The sequence below is a fragment of the Schistocerca gregaria genome, chromosome 6 (genome assembly GCF_023897955.1).
Source record: "Schistocerca gregaria isolate iqSchGreg1 chromosome 6, iqSchGreg1.2, whole genome shotgun sequence".
NCBI lineage: Eukaryota > Metazoa > Arthropoda > Insecta > Orthoptera > Acrididae > Schistocerca > Schistocerca gregaria.
The window spans coordinates 30,071,197-30,096,067 of NC_064925.1; the positions used below are offsets into that span (position 1 = coordinate 30,071,197).

General features: G+C 46.9%; 1 non-coding gene across 1 annotated transcript; it reads left to right on the forward strand.

Moving 5' to 3' along the window:
* The first annotated feature begins 13,303 nt into the window (after positions 1-13,303).
* Positions 13,304-13,376, forward strand: Trnaa-ugc (transfer RNA alanine (anticodon UGC)). Its single transcript has one exon. It is a non-coding gene; the product is annotated as a tRNA-Ala (tRNA).
* The last annotated feature ends 11,495 nt before the right edge of the window (positions 13,377-24,871 follow it).

The following is a 24,871-nucleotide window of genomic DNA, read 5'->3' on the forward strand; positions in this document are numbered from 1 at the left end:
ATTATCTGCGTAACTCATACAAATATGCTTACATTTGCCAGCGCTCGAAAGATGTCCATCTACACACAACTAAGAAAAGATAAGTGAAGACAACCAAAAAATTAACAAAAGAGCGTATCTTGTCGTCTCTTTAGATCACTTTGTTATATTTCTTTGCATTCGAAACTTAGACAGCGAAATTATTGTTTTACGGCTACATGATAAAAATATATTTTTTAAATTTTTAAATGCCTGTTCTTCATAAATACTGTTTCTTAAGTGTTTTCTTAATACCTCACTGGGGACGCTATAAGGCGAAATAGTGTAGTTGGGATAGATCTAAATTTGTCAAGGACCCGAAGTCAGAAACATGTTATTTATCAAGGCATCAAACTTTTTAATGCACTACCAAAACATATCAGAGAGCTGGAAAATGAGGATAAAATTAAAACTGTTACAAAGAACTTATTACAGCATAACTGAATATCTCTGTGCAACTGTATAAGAATATAACTGTATATAATAACTGTGAAAATGAAATTACATTAGTGAATATGTCTGTCAAGCACACAAGAAATGGTTATAAAAAAACTTATTTGTTGTATATTATATTAAACATAAGATAGATTCATACGAATTCAGCATGGATAAAAATTTTGTATAGATATTATATAATTGTTAAAATGTACACTGACAAATCCTAGATCACAAATGTGATCATTGGGGTGAAATAAATAAATAAAAAAGACAGGGTGCCATAATGAAGCACTACAGCAAGCTAGAAGCTTATTTGCAATGGAGTACTTACAGAACCTTTATTTTGGAGAAGTAAACTTCTCGTTATCAGCCATCTTAGTGTTAAGCTGATACAGCAGTTTGGGGGAGACGAGAAGTGTAAAACTACATCTTGTGTAACACCAACCACAGTGAACTCCTGGGGTGTATTTCACATGCCAGAATGGCTACTGTTTGTTGCAGTCACAGTGGAAGCTACTGACAGGTCTGGATCTTGCCCCCAAAGACCCAGTGTCAAAAACTCCATTCCCTGTGCTACCGTGAATTGGATACATGGAGAGGTCTCAATCTTGCATTGTGTAATGGAGCAATTTTCCAACAATGTAGTGGTACTAAAATCGTATTTTTGGCCAATACTGCACATTCCTGGCTAATTCTCCAATGCCTTCTTGGAAAGGGAACTGTTAAATCTTGGAGGCAAGTGCTACTAAGGTCTGAATACATTACGTTTATAACAGGCTGTAAAGATAGGTACCAAGAAACGGTTTGAAAGCACTTTTAGATGACGTCTGTGGTAGTGACCACTTTCTGATCTTTCTGTCACTGCCACAGCGTCACTCTTCTGGGTGCCCTAGCAGATGGGCTATGAATAAGGTGGACTGAGACTTGTTGTCCCCCATTGCCGCTATTAAGCCTCTTTCTAATGACGACATTGATGTGATGGTTCACTCGGTCACCACCGGCATTGTTACTGTCGCAGAATTTGCCATTCCCCGTTCTAGTGAGTCCCCTGGGCGGAGTACTGTGCCTTGGTGGTCCCCTGTGATCCCCGAGGCGATTAAGTATCGTTGGCAGGTGCTCCAGCATCACAAGCGGCATCAATTTTTAGAAAACCTCTTCGCATTTAAATGGGTCCGTGTGCGGGCCCACCGCATTATTCGCCAACACAAGCAGGAGTGCTGTGTCCACCATTGGCCTCCATGTATCTCCATTGCAAGTCTGGACCAAGATTAGATGCCTCTATGGCTATCGGACACCTTTCAGCTTCCCTCACTGAATGGAGCAGTTTGTAATAACTCCGACCTAATTGCCAACCGTTTAGCAGAGCATTTTGCTCTGAGTTCCGCTTCTGCAAATTAACCACTGACCTTCTGCTCCATTAAAGAGTTGAGGAACATCAGAGCCTTTCAATTCGCGCCCACCATCCTGTATCCTACAACTTTCCATTCAGTGAGTGGGAATTTCACAGTGCCCTAGCCGCTTGCCCTGATACCGCTCCTGGGCCAGATTGCATCCACTGTGAGATGCTGAAACACCTTTCAGTGGACTGCAAGCGACGCCTCCTCGACCTTTACAACTGTATTTGGGTCGAGGGTGAGTTTCCGCCGCAATGGCGGGAAAGCATTGTCATCACTGTTTTGAAAGCTGGCAAGAACCCTTTGGAAGTGGACAGCTACTGCCCCATTAGCCTCACCAGCGTTCTTTGTAAGCTGCTTGAACGGATGCTGAGCAAGCGATTGAGTTGGGTACTCGAGTCTCGGGGGCCTCCTGGCTGGGGTGGGTTCCGTAAAGGCCGCTCTGCCGCCGACAATCTGGTGAGGCTGGAGTCCGCCATCCGTACGGCCTGTGCCCACTGTCAGCACATCATTGCTGTCTTTTGACGTGTGGTAAGGTGTAAGATACGACGTGGCGCCATCTCATCCTCTCTACGCTTCATGGTTGGGGTCTTCGTGGTCCGCTGCCGATTTTCAGCGGAAAGTTTCTGTTGCATCTAACCTTCTGCAGGCAAGTCGCGGCCTCCCATAGTTCCTCCCGAGTTCAGGAGTGCGGGGTGCCACAGGGATCTGCTTTAAGTGTCTGCCTGTTTTTAATAGCAATTAACGGGCTTGCTGCGGCGGTGGAACGTCTGTCTCAGTGTCCTTGTATGCTGATTACTTGTGTTTTTACTATAGCTCTATTGGCATTGCAGCTGCTGAACGTCATCTGCAGAGCGCTATCCGCAAGGCGCAGTCTTGGGCTGTAGCGCATGGCTTTCAGTTTTCGGCAGCCAAGACCTGCGTTACGCATTCCTGCCAGTGATGCACTGTTCACCCGGAGCCGCTGCTTTATCTTGCCGGTGAACTTCTTGCTGTGGTGGACACACATAGGTTTGTGGGAGTGGTCTTTCATGCCCGGTTGACTTGGCTGTCTCATATGTGTTGGCGGCATCTAAATGCTCTGGGATGCTTGAGCCAAACCAGGTTGGGTGCCGACCGATCTACCCTCTTACGGCTCTACCAGGCGGATGTCCATCTCCCAGAACATCAGCCCCGGTTAGGTTGTACGGTCGCGGTACACATGAGAGCTTCTCTCCGGGCTTGGGGTTTTTCCTCTTCCACCTCCTTTCCGGACCCCTCTGCGTGCCCCGCCCGTGCCTTCGGCTGTAATTGGCACACGGCTCGAAGGACTCAGTCCTTCCGGAGGCATTCCGCCGCCGCTTTTATTCCATCAGGGCTTTAGCGTATTTTACAGTGATGGTTCGATGGTTGCTGGTCGTGTTGGTTATGCTCTAACTCTAGGGGCCATTACAAACAACGATCCTTGCCGGCTGGCTGCATCGATTTCACTGCTAAGCTGGTCGCCATCTTTCGTGCCGTAGAGTATATCCAATCCTGCTCAGGTGAATCCTTTGTTATCTGTAACGACTCCCTGAGCAGTTTACGAGCTATCAACCAGTGTTTCCCTCGCTCTTGTCTGGTGATGGCTGTCCAGGAGTCCCTCCCTGCTCTTGCCTGTTGCAGACGCTCTGTGGTATTTGTGTGGACCCCAGGCCATGTTGGGATACCCTGCAATGAACATGTAGACCACCTGGCGAAAGAGGCCACCAGTAAACCATCTGTCGACTTTGGCCTCCTGGAGACTGATTTGCGGGCAGTCTTAGGCTGCGCAGTTCTCACGCGTTTGGACACTGATTGGCGCGATCTGACCACCCCTAACAAACTCCGTGCTGTCAAGGAGATAACGACTGTGTGGCAGTCATCCCTGCGAGCCAGTCGTAGGGACTCAGTAGTCCTTTGCCGGCTCCGCATTGGCCACACCCGCTTGACACACAGCTTTATACTGTGGCATGAGGACCCGCCTCTATGTCAATGTGGGTCTGCTTTGACAGTGGTCCACATTTTGTTGGACTGTCCACTTTTAAGTGTGCTCTGGGAGACTGCGCTGCCTGATACGCTCCCTGCCCTTTTAACTGATGACACTGCTATGGCAGGCTTAGTTTTGCATTTTATTCGGGCAGGGGGCTTTTCTCGCTTAATGTAAGTGTTTGTCTTCTTGTGTTGATTCTGGCCTATTGCCTACGATTTTAGTCTGGTATTTTAATGTTTCTCGGTGGTTGGCTTTTCCTTTTTTGTCTCTATGGTTGGCCAACCACCATCAAACTCTGTGATTTTAGTTCGTCTTGTCTGGTCTTGGTCTAAGTTTCTCTTGTACTGTGTCGTCTGTCTTTTTTCCATTGTCGTTTTTACTCTGTGTGGGTATTTTAAGTTCTGGCAGAAGGGACCGACGACCGCAGCAGTCTGGTCCCTTTAATCCCACAAACCAACCAACCAACCAGAACTTTTAGATTATGTAAGCAAATTGTAATTAAAAGGTATGGTGTGGTACTCAAATAGTGATGTATACAGTCATATTTTGCTAAATGCTAGTTATTAAGCATATTATACTACTTCAACTCTTGTGATACAAATTTGACTGGATCCATAAAATGTATGTTGTGTATGGATCCAATGAAAATAAATAAATAAAGCAAATAAGCTACTGCATCTGCCAAGAGAAGAAATTCTCCTGAAAGCAGTATCGGTATCTTTGTCTGTCTAAATAAATCATTTTGCTGAGAGGATCCAGATCTATTGCAATCAAGAAGCACACACTCCTTGTGGTAGGAGACAACGTAGCCAATGTGAATGGCTCATTATTGCTGTGACCAATAAATATTGACTCTTTTGAAACTGAAACGGATAATGATTACACGTTGATCAAATAATTAGCAAGCATGAACTTCATAAACAAAAATGTTATTGCAGTGAATACTAAAAGAACTTTCACAAAGACAGATGTTAACATTTTAGGTGACTGGCCCTGGTTGAGGCTAGGAGGGTTACAGAGACACAACAGATGATGCAGGAAGAGTTCTCACCCTTGCAATTATGAAAAGCTGGTACTGGTGGGTAGAACAATTCGCAGAGACTGTGAAGCAGTCCTTGCAATGAAGGAGGTTGTGTTGGCAGCATGCTCACAACTGGGTGGTCCAGCTGTTTCTTGGCGATAGTTTGTTGGTGCCCATTCATGCAGACAGCTTATTGCTTGTCATGTCACCACAGAATATCCTTTTCCTCCTATCCCCTCTCCTGTTCCCACTACAGCACTAAACAGCACTCTTCCACAAGTGCGCACAGTCTTCTTTGTTCTCCTTTCCTGCTGCCCCCGCCCCTGCCCCACCCTGCCCTGCTCCCCATCTACTATAAGGTGAGTAGCAACATCTTTTCCATAAAATTGTCAATATACCATCCTGGTATACAAATGAGACAAATGAGCAGCTCATTACCTTAAAAACACTTCCTGGCTCATCTTGATAAATGGTAGGGTTTGGCAAGAGGCGTGTCAGTGTTTACAAAAGAAATGTTATCTGCTCTGAAGTTGTCTACATGTTCCAATCTTGAGATTATAAATATTGATGTGAAATCCACTTAGCCTGGAAGTTTTCACACTCATCTTCCTGAATACCAATTTGGATAGCAGATAACAGCTTGGGTCACATTGGCATGTATCAATCAGGAAAATACTTTAAGCGGAGAAAAAACTGAATTTCTATATTTTTGAAGATCTTAAAGAAACTTCTGGTAGGTAGACCAACCAAACTAAATTAGTCCTATGTTTCGTAACCATAGAAGGGATACACACTATTTTCTCACTGTTCTGCCTCTCCCTGTGTATCAGATTCTGACACTAATGGTGTTAACAGCTACTTACCACTCTTGTACCTCAGTGGCTGCAAGAAAACTGAAATACAATGTGTGCTAGAATAGTCCAGTTTTTCACAAAGTCATGAACTATGAGGAATTTGTTAAGCACATAAGGTACTCAGCTAGAAGCGGCCTACTTGACCTAAGGCCATTTGTCATTAAGGTGCAATGTAGGCTACAGCTATATCACTTTTTCAAACTTCTGCATCTTTAATCTGAAAAGCCCATATTGCAGGAGTATAACCAAACACAAGCACTGAGGGATTGATATTGTGTAATTTGTCATCAAATTTTGAGCAGCCTAATTTGTGTGACAATCAAATGATCAGAAACATTCTGAAAATTATTCTGTGTTGCATCAAATGTGTTATTAAAAACTTACGTAATAAAAAATACACAGCAGGCATTCAGTCAAAAGGTAGCAACAAGAGAAAGCTGGAAACATTATAAAAGTGAGAATCCTTCTTAATATGCCTATTCCAGTAGTATTGCTACAGAACTGAAGCCCTTTCAGTATCAGTGCAGCTAACTGCGATGGGAAGAGAGCAGATTGTGGAAAGGATCAGGTTGCATGATTGGTTGTCTAATATTACTGTGTTGTGAATAATTTTATAGTTTTTTACTTTATTCATTCATACATAAATACAACTATAAAGATGAATACCCCCTCCGAACCATGGACCTTGCCGTTGGTGGGGAGGCTTGCGTGTCTCTGTGATAAAGATAGCTGTACTGTAGGTGCAACCACAACGGAGCGGTATCTGTTGAGAGGCCAGACAAACGTGTGGTTCCTGAAGAGGGGTAGTTGCGAGGGCAACAGTCTGGATGATTGACTGATCTGGCCTTGTAACAATAACCAAAACGGCCTTGTTGTTCTGGTACTGCGAACGTCTGAAAGCAAGGGGAAACTACAGCCGTAATTTTTCCTGAGGGCATGCAGCTTTACTGTATGATTAAATGATGATGGTGTCCTCTTGGGTAAAATATTCCGGAGGTAAAATAGTCCCCCATTCAGATCTCCGGGCGGGGCTACTCAAGAGGATGTCGTTACCAGGAGAAAGAAAACTAGTGTTCTGCGGATCGGAGCGTGGAATGTCAGGTCCCTTAATCGGGCAGGTAGGTTAGAAAATTTAAAAAGGGAAATGGATAGGCTAAAGTTAGATATAGTGGGAATTAGTGAAGTTCGGTGGCAGGAGGGACAAGACTTCTGGTCAGGTGACTACAGGGTTATAAACACAAAATCAAATAGGGGTAATGCAGCAGTAGGTTTAATAATGAGTAGGAAAATAGGAATGCGGGTAAGCTACTACAAACAGCATAGTGAACGCAGCCCACACCTACTACAATAGTACAAGTTTATATTCCAACTAGCTCTGCAGATGACGAAGAAATTGAAGAAATGTATGATGAAATAAAAGAAATTATTCAGATAGTGAAGGGAGACGAAAATTTAAGTAATGGGTGACTGGAATTCGAGTGTAGGAAAAGGGAAAGAAGGAAACGTAGTAGGTGGATATGGATTGGGTCTAAGAAATGAAAGAGGAATCCGCTCGGTAGAATTTTGCACAGAGCACAACTTAATCATAGCTAAAACTTGGTTTAAGACTCATGAAAGAAGGTTGTATACATGGAAGAACCCTGGAGATACTAAATTGTATCAGGTAGATTATATAATGGTAAGACAGAGATTTAGGAACCAGGTTTTAAATTGTAAGACATTTCCAGGGGCAGATGTGGACTCCGACCACATTCTATTGGTTATGAACTGTAGATTAAAACTGGAGAAACTGCAAAAATGTGGGAATTTAAGGAGATGGGACCTGGATAAACTGAAAGAACCAGAGGTTGTACAGAGTTTCAGGGAGAGCATAAGGGAACAATTGACAGGAATGGGGGAAAGAAATACAGCAGAAGAAGAATGGATAGCTTTGAGGGATGAAGTGGTGAAGGCAGCAGAGGATCAAGTAGGTAAAAAGACGAGGGCTAGTAGAAATCCTTGGGTAACAGAAGAAATATTGAATTTAATTGATGAAAGGAGAAAATATAAAAATGCAATAACTGAAGCAGGCAAAAAGGAATACAAACGTCTCAAAAATGAGATCGACAGGAAGTGCAAAATGGCTAAGCAGGGATGGCTAGAGGACAAATGTAAGGATGTAGAGGCTTATCTCACTAGGGGTAAGATAGATACCGCCTATAGGAAAATTAAAGAGACCTTTGGAGAAAAGAGAACCACTTGCATGAATATCAAGAGCTCAGATGGAAACCTAGTTCTAAGCAAAGAAGGGAAAGCAGAAAGGTGGAAGGAGTATACAGAGGGTCTATACAGGGGTAATGTTCTGGAGGACAAAATTATGGAAATGGAAGAGGATGTAGATGAAGATGAAATGGGAGATACGATACTGCGTGAAGAGTTTGACAGAGCACTGAAGGACCTGGGTCGAAACAAGGCCCCCGGAGTAGACAACATTCCATTGGAACTACTGACGGCCTTGGGAGAGCCAGTCCTGTCAAAAATCTACCATCTGATGAGCAAGATGTACGAGACAGGTGAAATACCCTCAGACTTCAAGAAGAATATAATAATTCCAATCCCAAAGAAAGCAGGTGTTGACAGATGTGAAAATTACCGAACAATCAGTTTAATAAGTCACAGCTGCAAAATACTAACACGATTTCTTTACAGACGAATGGAAAGACTAGTAGAAGCTGACCTCAGTGAAGGTCAGTTTGGGCTCAGTAGAAATACTGGAACACGTGATGCAATACTGACCTTACGACTTATCTTAGAAGAAAGAGTAAGGAAAGGCAAACCTACGTTTCTAGCATTTGTAGACTTAGAGAAAGCTTTTGAGAATGTTGATTGGAATACTCTCTTTCAAATTCTAAGGGTGGCAGGGGTAAAATACAGGGAGCGAAAGGCTATTAGCAATTTGTACAGAAACCCGCTGGCAGTTATAAGAGTCGAGGGACATGAAAGGGAAGCAGTGGTTGGGAAGGGAGTGAGACACGGTTGTAGCATCTCACCGATATTCAATCTGTATATTGAGCAAGCAGTAAAGGAAACAAAAGAAAAATTTGGAGTAGGAATTAAAATCCATGGAGAAGAAATAAAAACTTTGAGGTTCGCCGATGAGATTGTAATTCTGTCAGATACAGCAATGGACTTGGAAGAGCAATTGAATGGAATGGACAGTGTGTGGAGAGGAGTATATAAGATGGACATCAACAAAAGCAATACGAGGATAATGGAATGTAGTCGAATTAAGTCGGGTGATGCTGAGGGAATTAGATTAGGAAATGAGACACTTAAAGTAGTAAAGGAGTTTTCCTATTTGGGGAGCAAAATAACTGATGATGATCGAAGTAGAGAGGATATAAAATGTAGACTAGCAATGGCAAGGAAGGCGTTTCTGAAGAAGAGAAATTTGTTAACATCGAGTATAGATTTAAGTGTCAGGACGTCTTTTCTGTAAGTATTTGTATGGAGTGTAGCCATGTATGGAGGTGAAACATGGATGATAAATAGTTCAGACAAGAAGAGAATAGAAGCTTTCGAAATGTTGTGCTACAGAAGAATGTTGAAGATGAGGTGGATAGATCACGTAACTAATGAGGAGGTATTGAATAGGATTGGGGAGAAGAGAAGTTTGTGGCACAACTTAACTAGAAGAAGGGATCGGTTGGTAGGACATGTTCTGAGGCATCAAGGGATCACCAATTTAGTATTGGAGGGCAGCGTGGAGGGTAAAAATCGTAGAGGGAGACCAAGAGATGAATACACCAAGCAGATTCAGAAGGATGTAGGTTGCAGTAGGTACTGGGAGATGAAGAAGCTTGCACAGGATAGAGTAGCATGGAGAGCTGCATCAAACCAGTCTCTGGACTGAAGACCACAACAACAACAGCAAAGATGAATACATCTTTGTTTTTCTTCTGTGTTCCTATTCCATTCGACTGATTGCAGTGAAGCTGATAAGCTTAAATGAATTGAGCTCATGCCTTCAAAAGTTTGTCAGGATGACAATGTGAAGGTACATTGTGAAAGACTGTTGGGATGTGGTAAAGTTAGAATTTATTAAAGAACAAAAAAATGAAATAGCAATTATAACACAAGCGAGGACTGACGACTATGTACATCAGAAAAGCCATTAATTATGAGTGATCAGCAAGGAGCAGACAGAAGAAAATAAATCATACACTTTTCGTTGCACTTTTTTCTTTCTCTCTCTCATTCTTTCTTTCCACTCTCTCATATGCAGGATAAGAATAAGAGAAGACTTAATAACATTAACTATTTGTATTGAAATGAAGTGGAGTGAAGCTGGGAGGATTTCCTTCATCTTGAAAGGCACTGGTTTCCTTGGAATCATTTACAATTGAAATGAAATGTGAGAGGAATCCATGGACCTATTTCATAAAATAAACAGAACTATGAAAGCTTTCAAAAGACGAAATAATGAAAATAAAAAAAAAAAGATGCAAGTTAAAGTGAAGGAAGACTAGCACAATTTCATACATACAGGTCATTTACTAATAATGTAATTGTGCTATCCATTATTTTTTTCCATTTCTATTATTGTTATAATAAAACTGGTGAGATAAGTGCCACTATTTCAGGCTACCAGTTGTAAGTATGGTACGTTAACTGCTGTTATAGAAAGAGATTTCTATGACATTGCTATTACTCTTAAAAGCTAATCACCTGTATTTTCAGTTTACATGAACCACAATGCTGAGCAAGTAAACCAAAAAGGATGAAAATGTTGGAGAGAAATAAGAACTGGACCCAGGCTACGTGAAATTCTCCAGAGTAAGCCGTTTTGTTCGGCGCAGCAAAGATAGGATGGCTTTGCAAGTTGCTTATACGCTTAGGCTTGGTAGCACCTCTTTCAATGTAAATACATAGCTTTTCCTTATTATTCCCTTCCTTGAATTTTATTGCGGAAAATTAACTGGAATTTCCCAGTGTTACACGTTGTCAGTAAAACATAAAGAATTGCGACAATAATTTGCATATCATAATACATGTAAAACAGGATTTGACATCGTTTAAATTACAATTAAGAGCAATAATTAGCATATGAAATTTTAGCATTTTTGTGAAATTTTTATTTTGCATATTCATACATGGCAGGAAAATGTATGTCCATTGTTGATAGCAATAGAAAAAATGCAATAGACTGAGGTAGTATGGAATTGTGCAAACACACACTTGAAGTTGAGGTGACATGCATGTCTGCTGCTAAAAGTTTAAGTAGGTCAGAGATCAGTGTGCCAGGTGTGACAAATGATGGTGACACTCCACAGCAGAATACTTTGATGACACAATTTTTACAATTGACAAGACAATGTCATGCAGCTCCCAGAGTCACATGAAACAGTACAATACAAATAGGAATCTGGTCAACATGTTACAAAGCTGACAGTACCCACAGTAGTACAAGTGATTGACTGCTATGACAGTTATTACCTAACATGAACATGAAATTAGATAATGTGCACACCAATTTCAGTGATATGGAACAAGATCCAAACATTGAAATTGATAATTTGAAACATTATATGAACACAGTAAACCAGCGACAAAAGTGTTACATAAGATCTAAATACAATGAAACGAGAAGTATTTGCGAGTCACAATCCCACAGAAGTTCAATGACTTAGCCAAGAATTTTCACACTGACGAAATATTGAAGTACTTTCTGAAGTTAACAATAACATTACAGAGTTGAAACAGAAGGTAGATTCTCTTAATGACCATCATGACTAGTAGAGCAATAGATAGAAAATTGCAGATGTTAAGATGTATATCGAAGCAACACAAAATGTGTTGTGCTCAACAGTAAAAAAGTTTGCCATGTTGTTAAACAAAATATACAAACTATGAAGGTGTACGCTAGCTTATAACATTCTTAACTACTCGTAATAATGGGTTGTTCATTGTTACTCATGATCTGCCGCAGTCTATGTCCTGAGTACATTGTAGGTCACTGTTAATTAACTACTGGAGACTTAATTTGGTTTAACCTTGTGTTAAGATTATTCATTTTTATTATACTTTCAAAACAAAATCAAATTATTACTGCATTAGCCCACAATACTTACAATACAAAAGGAGCAGCTACATGCTCATTGCTCAAAAACCAAAACAAGACTGACCTACATTGACAACATGTCTGTTACTGACGTAAGGAGAGCAAGATGTAAGTGTGGGGACAGGCTGTTATCGAGGTGTCATCGAGTACAGATCTCCCTTAGGTATCACGGCTTAACCTCATTGAAGTCTAGAGAGTGTACAACACGTTCGTCTTATTCACAGCAGTGTCCGAACTCTGTTTTCGACGTTATGAGTGCCACTTTCATTGTGGCCAACTACGATTCGATACATAATGCACGAATTCTGAAAGACACCCTCACAGATACATAGAAAGTAGTTTTTGTCTGCGGAATAATGGGTATGCAAGGGTCTGTGACGTTGATATGGCTGTATGTAGCACCATTCGTCAACGGGAGGGTGGGCGTAGCTCAGATGCGAGAGGTACTGGGATCGATACCCAGCGCCTCCAGAATTTTTAACACACCTACATGCGCACCTTGCCATGCAAGTGGAATAATTCACAGCCAGCAGATGTGTCTAGGCAGATACAAGCGAACGATTAGCATCCACAATTGGCAAGCGTGCTGTTATTCGTGCGCAGGAAGCACCCTCCTCCCACTCCTACATTCAATTTAGAAACAGTACAAGTATTCCCATAAGATTCTGAAGCCTACGTCGGAAAGATCTGCCTTGCCCCGAGTTCACGTAAATCCCACTGCACATTCCCATTCTTTGCGTGGAGTCGGCTGCTACTGGTGTTGCTAGTTGTGACATCTGATAACAGATGCCGTAGCAATCAATTCATGGAGTGAGTTGTATGTTTAGCGATAGTCTGTCTCTGACAAGCAAGCACAGGTGACATAGGTGCGAACACAGGAAGCTTGCAGCCCCTCGCTGCCTGCAGACACCGAACAGCCCCACTAGGAGGGCGGCCTACACCGTAGGCGAAATGTGCTCATTCGCTTTGGCGCGACGTCGAACTATAAATGAGGCTGTCACTAGTGTGAGCGTTGCGTGAGCGTCGTGTAAAGTCGTAAAAGTCGGCTGCATGGGTGAGTGCCAAGTTTGGGGAGCGTTTCGTAGTTTGCGCAGTGCAATGGATACGCGGAAACTTGTTGTGGCCCAGTGTTTTGCAGTTGGACGACAAGAGTGGTACACAGTAGTAAAGAGCGAGGCACTGAGTTGGCATGAACAATGGAGTGCACAATGGGGCTCGAGATGTGCTTGTTACCTCAGGTGCTGTGTGATTGTCGACAAGGAGTGAAAACGGAGCAATTTGTGACCGCCCTTTCAATTTAAGACGTCAAAAACAGACGGAATTTGCATTGGTAATACCAGAGCATCGAAACTATTTGAAACTCTTGTGTATATGAACGTGTCCGCGAATTTGTACTCTGGTCCCTTCACCGCTACAAACCAACCAACCATCGTGTCCGTGCACCTCAGAGTCGCAAAGAATGGAGAATAGCGCAGTTTGGTCGTGCATGGGGGCGTAGCTCAGTTGGTAGAGCGTTCGCTTTGCATGTGAAAGGTCTCGGGTTCAAGCCCCGGCGCCTCCGTGTTTGGTGGTATGTGGATGGTAAGTGTTGGTCGCGGCGAAACTAAAGGCACGCAAGATGTTGCAAAGCCAGCGTCACAGACTTGTATGATGCATACTGACGTAAGGAGAGCAAGATGTATGTGTGGGGACCGGCTGTTATCGAGGTTTCATCGAGTGCAGATCTGTCTTAGGTATCACGGCTTAACCTCATTGAAGTCTAGAGAGTGGACAACACGTTCGTCTTATTCAGAGCAGTGTCCGAACTCTATTTTCGCTGTTATGCGTGGCACTTTCATTGTGTCCAACTACGATTCGATACAGAATGTACGAAACCTGAAAGACAACCTCACAGATACATAGAGAGCAGTGTTTGTCTGCGGAATAATGGGAGTGCAAGGGTCTGTGACATTGATATGGCTGTATGTAGCACGATTCATCATGGAGGGGGCGTTGCTCAGATGGTGGAGCACTTGCTTAGCATGCGAGAGTTACTGGGATCGATACCCAGCGCCTCCAGAATTTTTAACACACCTACATGCGTACCTTGCCATGCAAGTGGAATAATTCACAGCCAGCAGATATGTCTAGGCAGATACAATCGAACGATTAGCATCCACAATTGGCAAGCGTGCTGTTATTCGTGCGCAGGAAGCACCCTCCTCCCACTCCTACACTTAATTTACAAACAGTACAAGTGTTCCCATAAGATTCTCAAGCCTACGTCAGAAAGATCTGCCTTGCGCCGAGTTCACGTAAATCCCACTGCACAATCCCATTCTTTGCGTACAGTCGGCTGCTACTGGTGTTGCTAGTTGTGACTTCCGATACCAGATGCCGTAGCAATCAAATCATGGAGTGAGTTGTATGTTTAGCGATAGTCTGTCTCTGACAAGCAAGCACAGGTGACATAGGTGCGAACACAGGAAGCTTGAAGCCCCTCGCTGCCTGCAGACACCGAGCAGCCACACTAGGAGGGCGGCCTAAGCCGTAGGCGAAATGTGCTCATTCGCTTTGGCGCGACGTCGAACTACAAATGAGGCTGTCACTAGCGTGAGGGCCGGTCTTCGGCGGAACTCGAGAGAGTTGCTCCCTTCGAGGATTGATTTCCGCAATCGTCGAAGCGATAGGTTCAGCAGCAGCAGCAGCAGCAGCAGCAGCAGCAGCAGCAGCAGTTCCAGTAGCGGTTCCCGTCGCAGTTCCAGCAGTTCCAACAGTTCCGGCAGCGCAGGCACCAGTGTCAGCAGCAGCAGCCACCGCCCCCGCAGCGCGACTCCTGTCGCCGGTGCAGCGCTTGCTGCTCGCCGTTCTCGTCGCCGGCTGACGCAGTCTGCCCCGTTCGTCGTCATCGCCGCCGCCTCCGCCAGCCCGCCGCCGAGCCCGTCCTCCTCCGCCGCCGCAGCAGCAGGGCGGGGCCCCGGACCCCGCTCCCCGCCGTCGCAGCAGCAGCCGCCGCCGCCGTCTTCGCCTTCCTGGACTTGTGCACTGTAGTGTAGTGTTCGTCTTCATCTTCGTCTTCATTGTCTGTCATCCTTAGTGTTTCTTTTTCCCTCATCCCGTTCAGTTGTTTCATTTCACCATGACCACCCCTACCACCACCGCCACTATCACAGCCATAACTTACACTCCCCCTCAGCAGCTGCCACCACCATTACTTGGTGTGCTCAAACACCTCCCGCCACCTACATCCCACACCTCCTCACCCTTCCCTCCCCAGCTCCCTTTGCCGCTCCTTCTCCCCCAGCCGCCTCACCTGACCCCTTCTCTGCACTCCCCCACGCCACTTCATCCGCTCATGCAGCCCCCGCCAGGGTTGTGGCTCAGAGAGCCACCATCCATGCCGCACCTTCACCAGCACCAGCACCAGCACCAGCACCTGCGCCCGCACCTGCATCATCTACAGCACCGGCCCCAGCACCACTGCCGGGACCTGCCTCCTCCCACCATCTCCCGGTTGCTCCTGTACCCCGCCACTCTTCTCATCCTGTTAAACGTCCCAGTGGCACCCCTGCCTACTCCACTCCCAAGAAATCACAACCCCTTACTCCTCCTCCCCGCCCGCCCCTTCTACCGCTTCCTCTACCACCCCCTCCTACAGATACCTCCTTTCCCATCCAGATCCCTCTCTCCTGGAGGCCCGCAACCTCACCTTGTTCCTCCGCCAACACTTTCCTGGCGCCCCTATCTCCCTTCTCACCCCCCGTAGGGACTCCGTCCTTATCACCTCCTCTAGCCCCACCCTCCACACCGACATCCTATCCCGCATCCCCATTACCCGCTTCGGCCCCGATGCCTCTCTCGCCCCTGCTACTTCCCCTTCCTCCTCCCATCAACCCCAACCCCCGCGTCGCCCGCCAACCCTCACCGCTGTGATCACTCGGCTTAGTCCGACGATCACGGAGGAGGAGGTGTTGGCAGTGCTTAAAGCGCATCCCTACCTCGATGTCCGTGCCGTTCGCCGGATCCACAACCCTGCCGGCCCCACCCGCCTTATGCGGGTTTTTTCTGAGCACGCTCTTTCGATCGACCTTCTCCTTAAGCAGGGTGCCCTCCTCTTCAACCGCCGCTACAAGGTCGACCCTTCCCGCTCCCCTCCCCAGTCCATCCGATGCCAGAGGTGCCTGCGCTATAATGCACACCTAACATCTGAGTGCCGCGAGGCCCCTGTCTGCCCGCACTGCAAGCAAGCGCACTTCCTCCGGCAGTGCCCCAACCTTCAGTCGCCTCCATCCTGCAACACCTGTAACCTCCCTCACCCCACATACTCCCAGAAATGCAAGTCTCGACCAGCCCCTTCCACTCTTGAACTCACCGTCCCTGTCTGCCCTCTGGATGACCCTACCCCCCTGGTAACTCTCTTCGTCCCCCCCCCCCCACTGCCGAGGACATCATCCACTTTGTCACCATTGTCCTCCATAACGTCCATCCTTTTCAGCGCCCCCACACCCTCCAGCAGACATCCCTCGCCGCACGCTTCGTGTTCCATCTCAATACCTATGCCACCTACTCCCACAACCAGGCCCACTTCACCTTCTCCCGTCTTGACACCCTCGTCTAAATTCCCATCATGGCACGACAGCACCGTATCTTGTTCAATAACATCCGCTCCCTTCCTGTCAACAAGAACCTCCTTCTGCATACACTCACGACCCACCGCGTGGATGCCTTCCTCCTGAACGAAACCTTTCTCCAGCCCCACATCACCGTCCACACCTCCCCCTACCTCCTTCATCACTCCGACATTCCCCTCCCAATAGCGCGTGGTGGAATCGCCATTGGCCACCACCGCCAGATCCCTGTTCGGCTCCAACCCCTCCTTCCTGACCCCACAGAACATCTGATCCTCAGCCTCTTCTTCCACGGCCTCACCATTACCTGTGCCACCATTTATGTCCGCTCCACTGCCCCTATTCCTTTCGACTTCCTTTCCCACATCGACCGTACCTTCTCCTCCTACGTGATTGCCGCCGACCTTAACATCCATAGTCGCTCCGCTGCCCAGCTACAGCGGTGGCATCGGTTCCTCGCCACCCTCCAAGGAGATGTCCTTCCTTTTCCCCAACACACCCGCCCTGAATCCAATACCACTCCCGATGTTGTCCTGGCCTCCCCCAACCTCCTTGGCCGCATAGTGGTGGACGTCCTTGATCCTATTGGCAGTGACCATCTCCCTGTCCTCCTTACCATATCTGACGGTCGTCGCCCCCGTCCCAACCCTCGCCTTCACCCACCCCCCAAGTATGTCCATGATTACTCCCGTGCCGACTGGAAAGCCTACCGGGATACCCTTACTGCCCGAGTCGATAGCCACCCCCTCACCTACCACCAACCTGATGACATCACCCATGCCGCGTCCTTTCTCCAGCAGACCTTGTCTGAGGCCGTGGAGGCCCACATCCCTACCATCGCTATCCACCCCCACCGTCCCACTTTACCCCCACAGGCCGTTCTCCTCCTTCGAGAATCCCGTCGTCTTTACCGCGCCTTCCTTCACACGCGTGACTGGGACACACTACGACGCCACCAGCAACTCCAGAGACACATCCGGAACTTGCTCGCGACTGGCGACAGACATGCACCCGTCTTAATGCTACCCTACCTCTTAACTCGTCCAAGTACTGGTCTGCCTTCCGCTGCCTTACTGGATCTAAACCCCCCCCTTACTATCCTCTCCTCCATAATGACCGTCCCTTTCCTGACAACCTTAGTGAGGCCAACCATTTTGCCTCCTACCTCACGGATACCTTTACCATCCCTGACGATCCCCAGTTCGATTATTCCCTCTTTCCCGATGTCCGCGATCGAACTGACACCTCTGTCCCTCCACTCGCTCCTGGCTTCCAATACTTGGACAACATTACACACACCGAACTCAATACCCCTATCACTACTCAAGACATCCTAGCTATACTCCGCACCAAACGCAACACCGCTCCTGGTCACGACCGTGTTACTTACCATCACCTCTGTGAAGCTCCCGCCTCCTTCCTCTCCACCCTGGCCAGACTGTACAATGTGGTCTTGTCCACCGGCTTCTACCCCGACCTGTGGAAAACCTCCTGGATCCTGATGTTCCTCAAACCTGATAAACCACATTCCGCTGTCTCCTCCTACCGTCCTATAAGCCTTACCTCGGTCTTCAGCAACGTCCTGGAATCCATTCTTACCCGCCGCATCGACCAGCACCTCCACCAGCACCGCTTCCTTCCCTCCACCCAATGTGGCTTTTGGCCCACCTTCTCTGCCGATGACCTTCTCCTTCACCTCACTCACCTCCTCTCAGAACAACTCAACTCCTGTCGCTCTGCCATCTTCCTCTCCCTCGACCTTGAACGCGCATATGACCGTGTATGGCATTCTGGTCTCCTCATCAAGCTCCAAACCTTTGCCCTTCCCGTAAACTACGTCCGTCTGGTCGCCTCCTTCATTTCCCACCGTCCTTCCTATGTCACCATCCACAACACGGATTCCTACACCTTCTACCCCTCTGCCGGTGTGCCCCAAGGCTCCGTCCTTTCCCCTCTTCTTAACCTTCTTTATACGGCGGACATGCCTCTGCCTGCACCCCCCCTACACCTTCTCCAGTACGCCGATGGCACCACCTTCCTAGCCCTCGCCCTCACCCTGCAACGCTCCCAGCACCTTCTCCAATCCCATCTTGACTGGTTCACCTCTTGGTGTAACCAGTGGTTGCTCAAGGTCAATCCTTCCAAGACCCAGGCAATCATCGTAGGCAAAACCACCCCTTCCTTCCGTCTCCTTGATTTCTATCTTACCATTTATGACCGTCCTATTAACCTCACCCCCACCCTCAAGTACCTTGGCACCCTTGATCGTCGCCTCTCCTGGACCCCTCATCTCCGGACAATCCAAGCCAAGGCACGCTCCCGACTCCACCTCCTCAAGCTCCTCTCTGGCCGCACATGGGGTCTGGACCTGTCCACCGTCCTCCACACCTATAAATCCCTCATCCGTCCTATCCTTTGTTATTCCCATCCCACCTGGATCTCCATCCCTCCTAACTTTTACCTATCCCTTCAAATCCTTGAACGCCATGCACACCGCCTCGCCTATCGCATCCGCCTCCCTTCCCCCACGCGGATCCTCTATGACCTCATCCCTTTCCCACACCTCCTCCTTTTCCTCGAACGGATACGGATCCTCTACACCTCCCGCAAGCTTGATCCTCCCCACCTGCTTGTCTCTCCCATCCTCTCCCACCCCAACCCGCTGCCGCACCTGTACTCCTGTATCCCACCTGCTCTCCATCTTCACACTCTCCACACCCTCTCCCAAGGTGGCTTCCGCCAACTCCCCCTCACGGCTGATGCCCTCCTCCCCTCCATCTACCCCTCCTACCAACTTTGAGCCTTGCCTTCCCTCTCCTCTCCTTATCCTGTGGGCACCCTCTCTCCCTTCTCTCCCTCCCTCCTTCCCTCCCCTCCCCCTCTCACTGAGCTTCCACACACCACCCCTCCCTCTCCCATCCTCTCCCCATTGGCATCAACCCCTCCCCCATTCCCTCCTACCCTCGCCCCTTCCCTCTGGCAGGTCCCCGGCCTTACTCGTGTGACAAGTGCATCACCAACCGCCGGAGATTGTCGCCGCAGTGCTTATGTGTTTTGTCGTCCTGTTAGTGCATCTGTGTCTCTTGTTCCGTGCTCCATCGTTACGTGTGCTACTTTGTATCTCTCCGTTATGTGCTGTGTGACTCGCTTTTAACTTGACTGCTCCACAGTGAACGGCTTCTGTTATTTTACTCTGTTTGTCTACTGTTTTTAACCTCCATTTCTCTTTGTATCTCTTACTGCTTGTACTATGTTCTTGTCTGTGGCCGAAGAGCGGCTTAGTTACGCCGCTGCTGGCCTACCTATGTATAGGTATAAAATAACAATAAAGAAAAAAAAAGCGTGAGAGTCGTGTAAAGTCGGAAAAGTCGGCTGCATGGGTGAGTGCCAAGTTTGGGGAGCGTTTCGTAGTTTGCGCAGTACAATGGAGATGCGGAAACTTGTTGAGGCCCAGTGTTTTGCAGTTGGACGACAAGAGTGGTACACAGTAGTAAAGAGCGAGGCACTGAGTTGGCATGAACAATGGAGTGCACAATGGGGCCCGAGATGTGCTTGTTACCTCAGGTGCTGTGTGATTGTTGACAAGGAGTGAAAACGGAGCAATTTGTGACCGCCCTTTCAATTTAAGACGTTAAAAACAGACGGAATTTGCATTCGTAGTAACAGAGCATCGAAACTACTAGGATCTCTTGTGTATTTGGACGTGTCCGCGCCTATGTACTGTGGTCCCTTCACCGCTACAAACCAACCAACCGTTGTACCGTGCACATCAGAGTCTCAAAGAATGGAGAATAGACGACGTCGAACTGCGACAAGCTCTCACACGCACTTGGGACAAGTGTATGCGCAATCAAGCGAGATACGCACGACGTGTAGTATGGTGGACCGAATTCGTAAAGGCGCAATTCAAGAAATGTGTGGTTCAATATGCCCGGGACACAGCATACTGGAGGAAGCGCACATTAGAGTTTTATTTCTCCTGCTTGTGCGAGTTGTACGGTGATCCCGCACGGATCATCAGCCACAACCTTCAAATCAAACGCATTAAAGCCAAAATTACAACTCTGATGCGGCGGTCACTGGATGGTCCTAAAGTAAGAGCGCGGACTGGGACTGATATTATGCACGAAAGGCCTTCAATTTTCCACATTATCAGGGAAGCTAAACGTGGAAGGCAGAAGCTACTCCACAATCTTCGAGACGACCGAGGACGGGAGTACAACACGCAGAACGACATCAAAACTCATGTTGTCGCATACTATACGAACCTTTATGCAGAGCCGGAAACCGACTCATTAATGGAAGAAATTCCTTTATCTCCCATTGCAATGACAGTTACTGCTGACGACAATGTTGAACTTCTGGAAAATGTCACAAATGAAGACCTCAAGGTTGTCATAACAGGATCACCACGACACAAAGCGGCGGGATTAGACGGTCTCCCTGTTGAATTTTACATCCGCTTCTGGGACCTTATTGGTGATGAATTAACAACTATGTACAATGAATTGCTGAATGCTGACCCCTTTCCAATAGACTCTACTGAAGGCTTGGTCGTATTGATTCCCAAAATAGCGCGCAGCCGTTCGTTGCACGATTATCGACCCATTACATTGTTGAACACTGATTTTAATATCTTGACTCATCTATTACATCATCGGCTGAAACCCCTTCTCTCGAAAGTTATTGGTACGTACCAGACAAGCGTCGGTACAGGTCGATCCATGACGAATGTTTTATGTGCCTACAGGGACGTCCTACATTTAACTTGGCTCTGTAAATGTCGACTAGGAATTATGGTTTTAGATTTTGAAAAGGCCTTTGATAGGATTAGCCACAAGTTTTTAACAAACGTCATGCACAAAATGGGGTTCAATCATCAGTTCCTTCAGCTTTTACAGCAATGCATCGTTGGAACCACGTCTAAAATGAAGGTTAATGGTCAACTCACTACTCGTGTGCCCATCAAGCAATCTGTTCGCCAAGGCTGCCCTCTCTCGATGTCGTTGTTTGCCATCGCGGTTGAGCCGCTGTTATTTAATCTGCATGCGCAACTCGCCGGCCTCACGGTCTTTAATGTCAAAACAGTTTGCCATGCATATGCTGATGACATTAGCGTCATTGTAAATACGACGGATGATATTGACACGGTGCGCCGCCTGACCACACAGCACATGCATTCCTCCGGTGCGTTGATCAATACCCACAAATCTAAAGTTCTTCGTCTCGGTCCAATTGATGAATATATGGTATCATCTTGGTTGCAACGTGTTGACAAGATTAAGCAACTTGGAATGACTCTGCTGCCGGACCCGCGTGAGATGACCAGGACGAACTGGCAACTTATACTCAACACAGTTCGAGCAACGCTCCAGGAACATAAGTCTAGATCCCTCAACCGTCTCCAACGAGCGCAGTTTATAAATATGTTTGTTCTTAGTAAAATCTATCACATCGCCGCCGTGTTGCCAATACCCGATGACGTCGCTCACAAGCTGCTTGTTGCCATGTATTGGTTTGTCTGGAGAGGCAATATCTTCAAAACTCCACTTCACACGTTAACACTGGCTCGCCACGCAGGCGGGTTAGGCATCAAGGATGTACGCTCACAGTGACTTGCAGTCTTCATAAATAGAACGTCCAAAATACTTCGCTGTAATCACACTGGACTATCGAAGAGCCTATTCACCTCCTTACTACCTCAGGATATGCGGCCACCAATCCATGTTGGGCGCATCAATGAACAGTTGGGATACGTCCGCGTCTATTACACGGAAATCAGCTACCTGCCTCAGTCGCCCCAACATTTTACTACCTCAACCCTTTACACTCAACTGACGAAGCGGCAGCACAGACATCCGATCGAAACAAAACATCCGGAAAAAATGTGGCAACGTATATGGGTGAACATCAGCAACCCAATTCTGCCGTTGGACGTACCGTCGGTATGGTATGATATTGTCAATGAAAAGATCATCACAGGCGAAAAGCTGAATAAAATTAAACTGCGCCCTACGCCATACTATACTCGTTGTCAGCTTATAGATACCCTGGCTCACACGTTCGTTTGCAGAGAGAATGTCGTCATCTGGAACTGGACGAGGAAAAAGCTGTCGATTATTAACAGGACGTCGGAAAATACGATCAGTGTGGAAGATGTGCTACATCCGGATTGGCGATTGTTCCCCACCGCGAAGAATAATAGTGACGCCTGGCTCCTTGGACAATGTGCATACTACATTGTTACCAAAAATCATGCAGATCTCAGCGCCTTCATTTTGTATCTTCAGGACCAACATTATCATTTGAAACAACGTCCTAAGTATAAACAATTGTTCCAAAACTTTCTTATCTTCACTGTACCTCCAACCTGAGAGATGTTCTACATTGGCTTACTTCCGCTCCGGAAACAATACTTTTGCATAACTGCGAAGAGCCAACACGTCAAAGGACATGTCCCCACGCCAGTCACGGGACACAAATACTTCAGGAAGAAATGTTATAATTTCCAGGAGCTTTTTTTCTTTTTTTTCCCCCTACATACTGCTCCACCGCAATCTGTGCGTACGGCAGCTGGAAAGCTACCGCCCACAAAGACTCCAATTTCCTTTCCTTTATTATAATAATGCAAAACAAATGAAAAAAAAAGATTTTTTTTTAAATACTTCACTACGTAACAACAGTGGCAGCGCACTGAAACACATTAATTAAATAAATAACAAGAAGCAAGTTAGTTGGTTGGGCCTGGAGGAGGAGAACGGGACATCGCGGTCAGGTCTCGGGTTTCGACCCATGGCCGCTTTGCCCCTGACGCCTCCTTTTCGGCTTATATTAAAAAAAAAAATAAAAAAATGTTTAAGGCGAAAAAAAAGAAACAAAAAGTTGGTTGAGCGTTCGCTTTGCATGTGAAAGGCCCCGGGTTCAAGCCCCGGCGCCTCCATGTTTTGTGGTCAGTAGATGGTAAGTGATGGCCGCGGTGAACCTAAAGGCACGCAAGATGTTGTAAAGCCAGCGTCAGAGACTTGTATGATGTATACTGATGTAAGGAGAGCAAGATGTATGTGTGGGGACCGGCTGTCATCGAGTGCAGATCTGTCTTAGGTATCACGGCTTAACGTCATTGAAGTCTAGAGAGTGGACAACACGTTCGTCTTACTCAGAGCGGTGTCCGAACTCTATTTTCGACGTGATGCGTTCCACTTCCATTGTGGCCAACTACGATTCAATACAGAATGCACGAAACCTGAAAGACACCCTTACGGATACATAGAGAGTAGTGTTTGTCTGCGGAATAATGGGAGAGCAAGGGTCTGTGACATTGATATGGCTGTATGTAGCACAATTCATCAGGTAGGGGCGTAGCTCAGATGGTATAGCGCTCGCTTAGCCTGCGAAAGGAACTGGGGTCGATACCCAGCACCTCCAGAATTTTTAACACACCTACATGCGCACCTTGCCATGCAAGTGGAATAATTCACAGCCAGCAGATGTGTCTAGGCAGATACAAGCGAACAATTAGCATCCACAATTGGCAAGCGTGCTGTTATTCGTGCGCAGGAAGCACCCTCCTCCCACTCCTACACTTAATTTAGAAACAGTAGAAATGTTCCCATAAGATTCTCAAGCCTACGTCGGAAAGATCGGCCTTGGGCCGAGTTCACGTAAATCCCACTGCACATTCCCATTCTTTGCGTACAGTCGGCTGCTACTGGTGTTGCTAGTTGTGACTTCTGATAACAGATGCCGTAGCAATCAATTCATGGAGTGAGTTGTATGTTTTGCGATAGTCTGTCTCTGACAAGCAAGCACAGGTGACATGGGTGCGAACACAGGAAGCTTGATGCCACCTTGCTGCATGCAGACACCGAGCAGCCACACTAGGACGGCGGTCTAAGCCGTAGGCGAAATGTGCTCATTCGCTTTGGCGCGACGTCGAACCACACTCCTGGAAATTGAAATAAGAACACCGTCAATTCATTGTCCCAGGAAGGGGAAACTTTATTGACACATTCCTGGGGTCAGATACATCACATGATCACACTGACAGAACCACAGGCACATAGACACAGGCAACAGAGCATTCACAATGTCGGCACTAGTACAGTGTATATCTACCTTTCGCAGCAATGCAGGCTGCTATTCTCCCATGGAGACGATCGTAGAGATGCTGGATGCAGTCCTGTGGAACGGCTTGCCATGCCATTTCCACCTGGCGCCTCAGTTGGAACAGCGTTCGTGCTGGACGTGCAGACCGCGTGAGACGACGCGTTATCCAGTCCCAAACATGCTCAATTGGGGACAGATCCGGAGATCTTGCTGGTCAGGGTAGTTGACGTACACCTTCTAGAGCACGTTGGGTGGCACGGGATACATGCGGACGTGCATTGTCCTGTTGGAACAGCAAGTTCCCTTGCCGATCTAGGAATGGTAGAACGATGGGCTCGATGAC